The following is a 10,931-nucleotide window of genomic DNA, read 5'->3' on the forward strand; positions in this document are numbered from 1 at the left end:
GGGAAACTGAGGCACGGGCGCACTTCCCTCGGGCTGCACCTCCCTGGTCCCCATCCACCCGCCCCGGAGTCACCCAGCAATCACACATGGAGGACTAATTAATTATCACAATTAAGCTTTCGGGACCCGGGGCTGAAACCCAGGGGGTTGCAGAGAAAAGCAGGGGGGACACGACACCGAGCGCGGCAATGTGTGTCGCGTCCGACCCACGCGTGTCCCCGGGGACGGGGGGCAAAACCACCTTCCCACAGGCTTAACCCTTCCCTCGCCGGCGGTCTCGGGTCCCGAGTTTCAGCTCTAAGATCTCAGCCTCATCCATCACCGAGTTAAAAAAAAAAAAAATCAAGAGGGAAACCAATACAGACAAACACGTCAAGACTCAAGAGTGGCGACCCTTGGAAAAGGCAGGGTCCAACCAGATATGAATCATTTTTCTTTGCATACTTTAAAGGAATTACTAGTGATATGCACGGCTGTCACTGCAAACTACATTTATGGATTTGCAAGTCATTTCCATAAATCAGCTGCATTGGATCCATCAGAAGAGCAGAGCCCGGCGTCGGTGCGAAGATGATGGAGCTCTCTTTGAACGTATAATGAAGTGTTCCAAGGGCTGCAGTTATTTTTCTGCTTGTTAAGGATTTTTTTTTGGAAGGGGGAGGGGGGCCTTTTCGAATTTGATTTTAAATTAAAACGTCGCCAAGAGATGTTTTATTGGTGATCACCCTTATGATAAATTTATGCTTCAATAATTACTTTTCACGGGATATCGATTTCCTCCGGCAAAAGCCTTTCTCCCTCCTTCCCAGCCCCTGTCTCCCATTTCCCGAACGAGGCAGCGTTCCCCCACCGCCCCCGGAGGACGGCTTCACAGGCAGAAACACGGGTGGGGCCAGGGGAACCCAGCGGCCACGGCGAGGAAGGGAGTGAGGTGGCGGCCGAAGTTCACGCGTGAGCCCCCGCCGTGCAGCAGCGCAGCCCGACGGCCGGGGGAGCCCTGTGCCGGGTCCCTCTCCGCCCCCCAGGCCCCCCCCGACCCACCCGGGTTCAGCAGGGCCGTAGATGGAGGGGGGGTGTCTTCCCCCGACTTGGTGGGGGTCAGAGAGACGCAGGCAACCTCTGAGGCTGCAGCGAAACCCCCCTGCTCTGAGGTGTCCTGACTGCGGGGAGATGGGCTGCTGCTCCACAACCCCGCCGGCCTCCACCTCCCCCTAAATCCAGAGCAAACCTCCCCTTGAGAGAGTGCAGTCGGTCTCAGCAGTCTGCAAACCAGCGGAGTCCCTGTGCCCCCTCCCCTGGCACAAGCGAAAGCTCGGTGAGTGGCTGTCCCATCCCGCTGTGCTCCCCAGGGCCTGTGCTTGCCCCGGCTGGCTGGGAGCCCCCACCTACCCCTCCTGGTGCCCAGCCTGGGAAGGGGAACAGGCAGGGCAGCACATGGCAAAGGGAAGGTCTCGCTGTATGGGGGCCATAACCCCCAGGATTACAAGTGCTCTGAACGGTGTCCCAGTCTGCAAATGCAACCCCCGCCAGGGACCCAGCTGCCCCCGCCACACCACCTGCAGCACGCCCACCCTTCCCAACACCAGTCCCACTTCTCTTTTCTTACAGACCCACTAACCCGCTGTTGGAAACACGTTCAGGGCACTCACACAGATGCAGAGGGTCCGTGACGGGTTCGTACCCCAAACCAATGCCGAGGCCACGCCAAAACAGGACCAGCTTGTTGCACAAATGCTCCTTACCTTCAAAAACATTATTATTACAACCAGACTGGAGTTTTCCAAGATGTTGAATTCATCCAGATAAATCACTTCTGATCTGTCCTTTCCTGACAAAGCCAATATTCCTCTTAGCTCCCCCCCACTCCATTTATTATAGAAATAACTTTCCCCTTGGAAGGGACTCACACCGTGCTCAGAGGACAGAGCGGTGAGAACAGGACAGTGCAGGGCAAGTCACAACGCAGAAACTTCGAGCCTGTGCCGATTCCCCCGGAGGACCCGTTGACAGGGTTTTCCTCTCTTTACACTATTAGCTGGCTGCTATTCTCCTTTCCCTCAGGAAGGAACTCAGGAGGAGTTTGCCAGTGTTGGCAGCTCACGTCCTAGCTCCCATGGTAAAAATTGCAGGTACTGACACGTGGATGGATGGATCATCTTGTCCCCTATTTGTTTTTTATTTTAAAGCAGGGAATTAGAAGAGCGCACAGCACTGTCCCCACTCCCAAACCCCAAATGCCAAACCCAAGCTCTCCAGCAGCCGATCAGGGCAGGGTTACCATCGCCCATGCACTGAGAGCGAGGGGAGGCCTCTGAACATGAACAGAAAAGCTGTGGTGGGGACCCAGGGCGTGAGGGGTATCATGCCCTGGGGGGGTGTGAGGGGTGTGCAGGGATACCCCTGCATACCCCGGCCTTGCCCCAGCCTGGCTTTACGGCGAGGCTGGAGGAAGCAGCGTGCACCCTGCGGGGGTTCAGCCTTGGCCAGGCATGGGGGGTTCCTTCCAGCTGCTTGTGGTACCCCTGCTTTTAGCTGTCATGGGGCACAGGAAGGAATACCCCTTTTTTTTCTCTGGAGTGTCCCCAGTAGATACTACCTTTTAATGCAGCTGGGGCCAGCCATTGCACCCCAAATTCCTGTACACTGCCAAAGACAGAGCAGCCACAGTGCTGACATGGACACAAGCTGGAGAGCTCCAAATCCACCACAGAGACTGGGGCAAAAACTGGACCCACGAGCAGCTGGGGCGGAGGAATGGGCTGTCCTGTCCCACTCCCTCTACCCTCAGCTTCTGTTAAGCGTTGGCCTCCGCTCTCCGCATGACTCAAAGTGCCGCTGTCTCGCACCAGCCCTTGGCCACCTCCGGCTCCAGGTGCCTGCTCGGCAGGGCAGGCCGAGCCGCCAAGACCCCAAATTCAGGCTTCCCCCCGCTAGTTACAGCGCTGATTAGCCCAGGCTGCTAATTTTCCTGCCCTACGGGTACCCCGCTTCAAAGCCACCGCTTCTCCAGGCTCACACCACCACAACCCTACGACAAACCCGTGGGCATCCCAACGCCGCTTTGCTCCGGACAGTGGAGGAGGGAGCTGGGACGGGGGATGCGAGGGGAGCCCCTGGCCCCCGGTGCCGCTGCCCCCTTCCCCGCGCGGCGGTGCCGGCTCGCCGCTGCCGCCCTGCCCGGCTCTCAAAGCTTAGGCGAGGGGGACCTCTGCAGGCTGCGCCGCCGCCGGCCCCCCCCAAACACGGCTGCCCACCCCGCCTGGTGGGACAGAGCAGGGCGTGCTGCCTCCTGCCAGGCGTTTTTAATAAGGGAAAAGCCCTTTCTGAAGGTAAAAAGCTGAAAAGAGGAAGGGTTTTGTGAGCCAAACGCCCCGTAGCATCCCTTCTTCTGCTAGGTGAGCAGTGGCTTCGCGTCCCACACAGAAATCAAGTCGTGGTTTCCCAGGGCTTGTGACACTGCTAATGGCCGACACCATGTGAAGAAGCGTATTGCTCCCCATGCCCCACACCAGGAGCTGAGGAAGCAGGATGCTACCCCAGTAATGCAGGCTGAAGGGTGAAACCCATCCACCGGTTCACAGTGCTTTCCGAGAGGATTGCTGCTAAAAATGAAGTGACACCAGTGCCACAGATCTCGGGGACAGGAGGGAAGGTCAAAACCAGGCACAGGGTTATACACGACCTGACCACTCTGAGAAACAGTGGGGCAGCAGGGAAGCAACAGGCAGCCCCTCCTAGGTGGTCCTGTATGCACGTCATACATGCCCCTCAGTCCCTGTCCTCCCTCCGCCCAGTTTAAACGTCTTGTTGAATTTCAGGCAAAATATGACTAAAGACATGACGAGTAGAGGAAATTCAGTCCCTGGATGTTTCAAATCCTGCTGTACTGGGAAGCTGAACTTCAGAGCTCTCCCTGGTGCATGCACACAGATCCTTTGCAACTGGGGTCACCTCTAGCAGAAAGTCTCCTGCCTCCTGCTTCACCCCCAGGGCCAGGGGGGCTGCAGGGTCACTGTGTGCCAGCTGACAGGACTTCACAGCTGGAACGACCCTGTGACTCCCCCATCTATGGCCAGTCCCAAACCTGCCAGCTGCTTACATGTTAGGAGCTGCTTTATCCTTCCACGCAGTTATAGCCACGTGCAGAACTGGGATGAACCCACTGCCCTGCCTGGCCCCTTGGCACGAAGCTGCCTTCCTGAACGTCTTTGCCTTCCTTTGGTACTGCCAGTCTGCATTTCCATGTACAGCATGGGCTTTTTAGGGCACCTGGAGCAGCTCTGAACCCATCACATCACTGCATGATGATGTTGGCCGGTGAGCTCCCTGCTCTCCCAGCAGCATCAGAGCACACTTGCTGGGTAGCAGCACTGCTCTCAGTTATCGATGCCAGTGATGCCATTGCATGGCCATCCCATCCACAGAGCCGGGGACACAACCATGTCCCAGACTTTAACCTGGTTCTCTGTAACCCATTCTAAAATGCAGCAAAGCACCCAAACCATCAGTGTTTGGTGTCAACCAAACCATCAGTGTTCTCCCTTCACTGGGCAGGGGATCCTCTGCACCCTGCTCTGAGGGTGGCAGAGCTGCCAGCATGAAGTGCTACATATATGCTGACCATACAGCTGATGGACAGACACACCGTCCCAGATTATTTTCTGCTCTCAGTTACATGGGCACCAGTTACACCCCTAGGTATTGGACCTGCCTCTGAATCACACAAATGAATATCACGGCCACTTTACTTCCAGTAAGGGAGTTTCAGAATTTGAAAGAAAATATCATGATCTGCAGCTTTTTTTTTTTGTGGAAGTATTTCAGCCTTGAGTGTAGGGGGTATGACAAGTCACATCCCTTTATGCTCACGCTGGCAGCTCCCCCAGGCGTCCTGTGCTTGCACATCCTCTTGCACAGGCACCCTCATCCATGCCAGGGATGCTTGGTGGGGTGTTAGAGAAGATGGAGCCAGACTCTTCTTGGAGTACAGGCAAAGGCTAAGGGGCAATGGACACAAGGAGAAATGGACATGAGTTGCATCAAGGAAAACTCTGATTAGATATTAGGAAAATAAACTTTCCATATGAAGGGCAGTCAAATACTGGACCAGGGATCAGACTTCGGGGCCTCCAACCTTGGAGACATTCAAAGGTTGACTGAACTGAGCAACCTAGCAGCAGTGAGCCCTGCTCAGAGAGAGGGCTGGATCAGAGACTTCCTGAGGTCACTTCCAACCTGAATTACGCTATGATTCAATGATGATGCAAACAAACCCCTGGCTGCTGCTCCTGTATCCCCCTCATCCATCAGTGCTTTCCAGCACAGCAAAATAAACTGGAACAGCCAAGCAACTTCCAAGCCCATCAGCACGAGCAGCAATGTAAAGCTGGTGTCACACAGCCTGTAATCAGCTGCTATTTCTCATTTCTTAAAATCATATTATTTTATGATCCACTAATGCTTTTCTCAAATAGTCCCATTTGATCTTCACCTAATTCAACCATAGCCCTTAATTGTTTCGTACTAATAGCTTTAATTTCTCTCACTTCCTTCTCTCTTTCTTTGCCCTGCAGGGGGAATCAGCCACAACACCCATGAGCAAGGTTGCAAAACAACTTCTGCCTTCATTCCTTGTGCCCTGCCCATCTCAGAAACCATGGCCAAGGGGGGAAGGAATTTGCCCCATTTGATCCATGAACACTTCAAGGGAAAGCAAAAGGATAGTTAGCGCTGCTGGATGTAAAGACACAGATAGGATCACCCCAAAGTGAGAAGAAATAATAATTAACGGGTAACTTGGGGCTGCCACCAGGACCACCCACTCCATGTAACAGAAGTCTGGAGTGAGGCAGCCAGGGCTTGGCTCTGAAGCACCTCACTTTGGAGTGGCGACAGATCTCCACCTCAAAACCTTTTTGCTATGGGTTTGGTGATAAGGAAGTTGAAGGAGCGGTGAAGAAGGACTCCCTGGAGAAAGCTTCCCTCCCCCTCCTGCCCTGCATTCTGCTGTGTTGCAGCCCTTGATTTCGGTGCCTTCTCTAGGCTCCCCTTTACGGCAGGGAGGATGAGGATTATTTTCCAGGGAAGAGGCTGGAAAGAAAGGGGTTGGGCAGGAAAACTTTGGGCAAGGGAAATGGGGCAGCTATTCCGCTACCTGCAAACATGGCTGGAGCCTGCATGCACAGTGTAGGCTGTGCCTTGCTCCTCTCTCAGCTGGCGTCCCCAAAGCAAGGCACAAGAGCTCAGCTATGCTCCCTAAAAAGTGTCCGATGTCTTGGCAGAGGGTGCTTGCGAGGTCCTCTTGGCAGTCTTGAGAGCCCCCAGGCCTCAGTCAGAGAGAGCCCTGCTGCCGCGCAACATGCAGGGGGGGTTCCATGCAGTTTCCTACTGAGTATGGGTCTTGCACATGCTGGGCGCAGGAGTCCATCCACAAGCTCTGGCAAATGACTACCTAGATCTTGTTTTTTCCAAGCCTTGGCTCTCACCCAAGGCAGGAATTTCCCTTCAAAGGAACAAAGCCTGAGAAAATCCATTTCTTAGACAGCGATCCAGAAGGCAAATAACTCATTGCAGCCCCAGAAGTGGTGAAGTTCACTCCCTAAATCTCATATTCTTCTCCATCTGCAATGAATTAAAAAACCAAAACTCTGATGGTCTGATTTTGATGGAGTACTCCACAGGTTTGCTAATTGTTTTCCCATTAATCCTTGCGTTTGAAAGCAGAGCTGGATTTTAGTTGGAATAGTTCTGAAAGTCTATCAGGGCAGAGAGGTGTGGCTTGCTAGCAGCAGAAAGGTGCAGAGGAATAGCTAGATGGGTATGTGCTAACTCTTCAGGTTATGGGGAAATGTCCTGGGGAAGTTATTTCTTGCCTGCCTCTCACCCCTGCTGCAGACACAGGCTCTAAAAATCACTTCTGCCTGTCTGGCAGCAAGAGAGAGAAGCAGCAGCATCTGTTGGCAGCAGAGGGGCTGCAACTGGGAAGGATGGGTGCTTGCTGTCCCGGGGACCTTCTCAGTTGGTTTTGGTAGAATAACTCTAAAATTAGCCAGTTCTAATTGATGGGAAGAGCAGAAAGTTTTGGAAAGCTGTGTCTTAATGAGAGTGTTTCTTCTCCTTTTTCTTAAAGCTAAGAAGCTGCCTGCCCTAACCAGGTCAGGTGGAGAAAGGTTTCTAAGAGTAAGAGAGACAAAAAGGTCTGTCAGGAGAGGATTAGCTGGAGCAGAGGCTGCCTCCGAGCAAGACAGAGGGCGAGGCGACCTTGCAAAGCCTGTCTGGGCTATTTTCTAGAGCTCTGGGAGGAAGATTGTAGCGCCAGTAGTGACAGAGGAGAGCTGCATTAAGGGAGGAAATTAATTTTGCTCTAATGCCTGCTGTTGCTTACGCAGCGATGAGCAGTGGCTGCCTCTAGCCCTGAAATCCCCCAGCTGTCCCCATCCCCACTGAGCATGAGCGAGTCAAACGGAGGCTTTTTAGTACCAGAAGGGGAGCGCTGCCCTTGCTCTGTTGCCTACTGGGAAGTGTAGTTCAGTGCCTGCATGGCCATTTCGGAGCTGCCTTTGCTCCCTCTGGTTTGCAGAGCCTGAGGCTCAGAGCAGGAAAGTTTGGGGGACAGGGTTGGGATGGCTCCTTAGGTCCATTTGCTGCTTGCATCAGTTGACCATCCCTCTCTGGAGTGTGGGACCATGAGATATTCCCTCTTTGCTCGGGGGGCTGAGGGGAAGAACTGTAGGATGCCCTTACCAGCATGCTGATCTGCAGCTCCAAGAGAGAAGGAAAATCTTGGTAGCAAGGGGCTTGCCGAATCCCACCCCCAGCAGAAATGAGGGTGGGTGCAAGCAAACAGGAAGCATGGCTGGAAATAAGGAGCCAGCCATGCCTAACCGCGAGCGTGTGGTTGGAGGCTGCCCCGGATGGGATGAGTGTCCAGGGCTGCCGCGGTGCGGGGCCACCCCGAGCTTGTGCTTGCGTGCCCACTGAGTCAGGGCCAGCAGCGAGGGGTTTAGCTCAGCTTTCCCGAGGGAAGGGCGGACACTGACACGTCATCCATGGAAACAAAAGTGAGTACAGTGCTTCAAACCCTGCACACCAGGCCTGTGGGGAGAGTGAGCAGTGGGCATCTGGGGTTCAAATGCCCTGGAGATGCACAAGAAGCTGCAGGACAAGAGGAGGGCAGGAAGGGCTCAGCCAGCTGTCCATGGACGCTGGATGTGACCACGTGTCTAACCCTGGCAAACCCAGCAAATCCTTAGCACCTGAAAAAAAGATATGATTTTGCACACTCTGGAGTCTGGGGCACATCTTGAAGCACGTGAGACTGGCTGGGTTTGGGGTGTTTCTTCCCAAATGGAAAATCTGAACTGTCTGCATTTCTTCCCGTGGCTTTTTTTATTTCCACCAAAGTTTTCTTTCTTTTACTAAGGAGATGTGAGTTGCAGCCAGACTGCACCTTCCCATTTTCCTCCTCAAAATAATAATAGCCTCATTTGCTAAAGGCACTATTAGGGCATTAAGTGAAAATGAATTAAGTTTAATTCAGTTGTTATTTTAGGAGCTTTGCCTCGTCAGGGTTTTGCAAAGCTTCATTCTTCCACTCGCTGGAGACCGGCTTTAACACGCCCCTGCTGAGTTGTTGCTGCAAGCCACAAACCCATCATGCTGGGAGTTTTACTTAATGCTAAGGGTTGGATTTTATTTTGCTTAATGTCAGAGTCTGCCTGCCACACTGCTGGGGGAGAGTCAGAGACTGGTTAGGTCAAGTCCATCATACTCGGCTTAGAAATACAAGTGACTGTCTGGATGGCAATTTCTTAGGCAAAACCACAGCACTTATTTGTCCAGAAAGCACCACGTCACTGTTCCCCTGCTTCAGAGAGGCTTCACCTGCTTGTTGCATCAGGTCTCATCTCCATCCCCTGGATCTTCTCCGTCCACTGCGGTACAGTTTGGACCACCAGCACCTCAGGGTAGGGGCTGCCAGGGGTGCGATGAGCTGGGGAGGGATTTCCCAGTCCCCAGGGCTCACAGTGGGGGTGCAGGCTGGGATGTCCCCACACGTCGAGGGAGCAGGCTGTGTTCACTGGTGGCTGCCAGCAGCAGAAACTAAAATACCTCCATCACTGCTGGTTTCTCTGGGGCTGGTTTGGAGCCGGCTGCATAGGAGACAACTCGTTGGCTTTGAGGACAAGTTTAAATGAGATGGAAAGTACATGCAGAAGTCAGATGGACAATGCACAAGCAGAAGTGGGGAGTGGGGATGCTCACACAGCCCAAACGCTTCTCTGTGAGGTGGATCTGACTGTCATCTACAGCCCCTAATTTCTCTAGCTTCGGGTACTTTCTAGACCTATTTCTGCCAATCTGTGGCTACACCAGGTGCCCTCCTTCAGCTGACAGGGACCTGGGATTAGTCGTCATCTGCAGAGCACTCATCTTGCTTGTGCTTTGCTCTTTGGATTGACTTTAAAAACAATAGAATAGCCCTGGAGAGCATCAGGGTCTGCCCTGGTCAGGAACAGTTCCCCATTCCCAGGGAGGTATCAGCTCCACCCAAGCCAAGGAGAAACTTTGGAAAGGGGTAAAAGAGGAGAGAAGGAGGAGAGAAAGCAGTGGCAGAGGGACCTGGACTTTCTTGGGACTGATGCCCCTGCCTTTGCTACGTGGGCAGGCAGGCTTCAGAGTGCTCTTAACCACATGGGGTTTGATACAGCATTTGGAGAAAAATTCATGTTCCTGCACAGGGCAGGGGGGTGAGGAAGAACATGGCCCGGAGGTGTGAGAAGAGGGGCTCAGACTGCTCCCCAGATTCCAGCAAAAGGCCATTTCAGACAAGCTGTCAGCTCCCCATAGCTTGTACAGTTGAGCTGAGAGATATATCACATCTCTCCTCCCTTCCCCCTCTGGTTCCTATAGCAGAGAGAGAGAAAAGGGAGGACAAGACCCCCAAGATAAATGCCCACACATGGTGCCGGGACAGCTTGGTGTCGGTGGCAGCAAGTAGGAGGAAGGCGCACTCGGGGCAGGGCTATCCCAGCCCCTAACCTTGCTGAGAGCCAGCGCCCAGGATTTATGGAAGAAAAGCTTGGCAGTGACCTCTGATCCACTCCAGCGCTGAGCGCAGACTCGGATGGCATTACAGCGTGATGTACGGCCGGCGGGTCTGCCGGGCAGTCTCTTGTGAGCTATGGCTTGCGATATTTCTGGAGTTTATACCTAGCTCTCCAGCTCAACAGGCCTTCTGGATATGATTTGTGCCGTATGTAGCTCTATAAATATTGAGCTCAGAGCATTATATATGGCGACAGCCCTACAGCACTCCCGGTGATATATCCCTGCGTTTGTGGTTGTAGGCGAATAATTTTAGTTTGAGTGGTGTGGCAATGAGAACAAGGAGGAAGTAAAATAAAAGGGTAATTCAAGCCCAAGAGAACGGCAGAGAGCGTGCGCGAGGTGAGGCTGATCATTCAAAGCCTCTCCCACCAAATCACTCAGGGAATTGATGGCCGGAGTAATTTCCCAAATTAGTTACCTTATCCCTGTGTGCTGCTGCCTGCAAAATAAAGAGATGTCACCAACCCCACCCTGCCTGGGATTTTGCTGAAAGGAGGTGCTGCAACAGGGCAGGGAAGGAGCAGGGGACAAGGCTGGCACTCTGAGGACAGGGTCAGACCCTCCCTGCCAGGGCATCCCTCAGGTTGGAGCATGGGGAGAACCTAGGCTGTTACCATCAGCCTCTCACCACCCAGTCTCCTAGAAAACTGTGGCAGCACTGCCCTGGGAACCCAGCATGACAAATAGCTCACAGACACCATGTAGGTGTGGGGACAAGGGCATTTTTCTGCTATAAATGGGCATATTGTTTAACCCACCCAGGATTGCTGCAGCCCAGGTGTCGCTTGCCATGCGTAAATGCCACAGCATTCCCTCCCTCC

This window comes from Ciconia boyciana, chromosome 8, assembly GCF_034638445.1.
Source record: "Ciconia boyciana chromosome 8, ASM3463844v1, whole genome shotgun sequence".
In the NCBI taxonomy this organism is placed as follows: Eukaryota; Metazoa; Chordata; class Aves; order Ciconiiformes; family Ciconiidae; genus Ciconia; species Ciconia boyciana.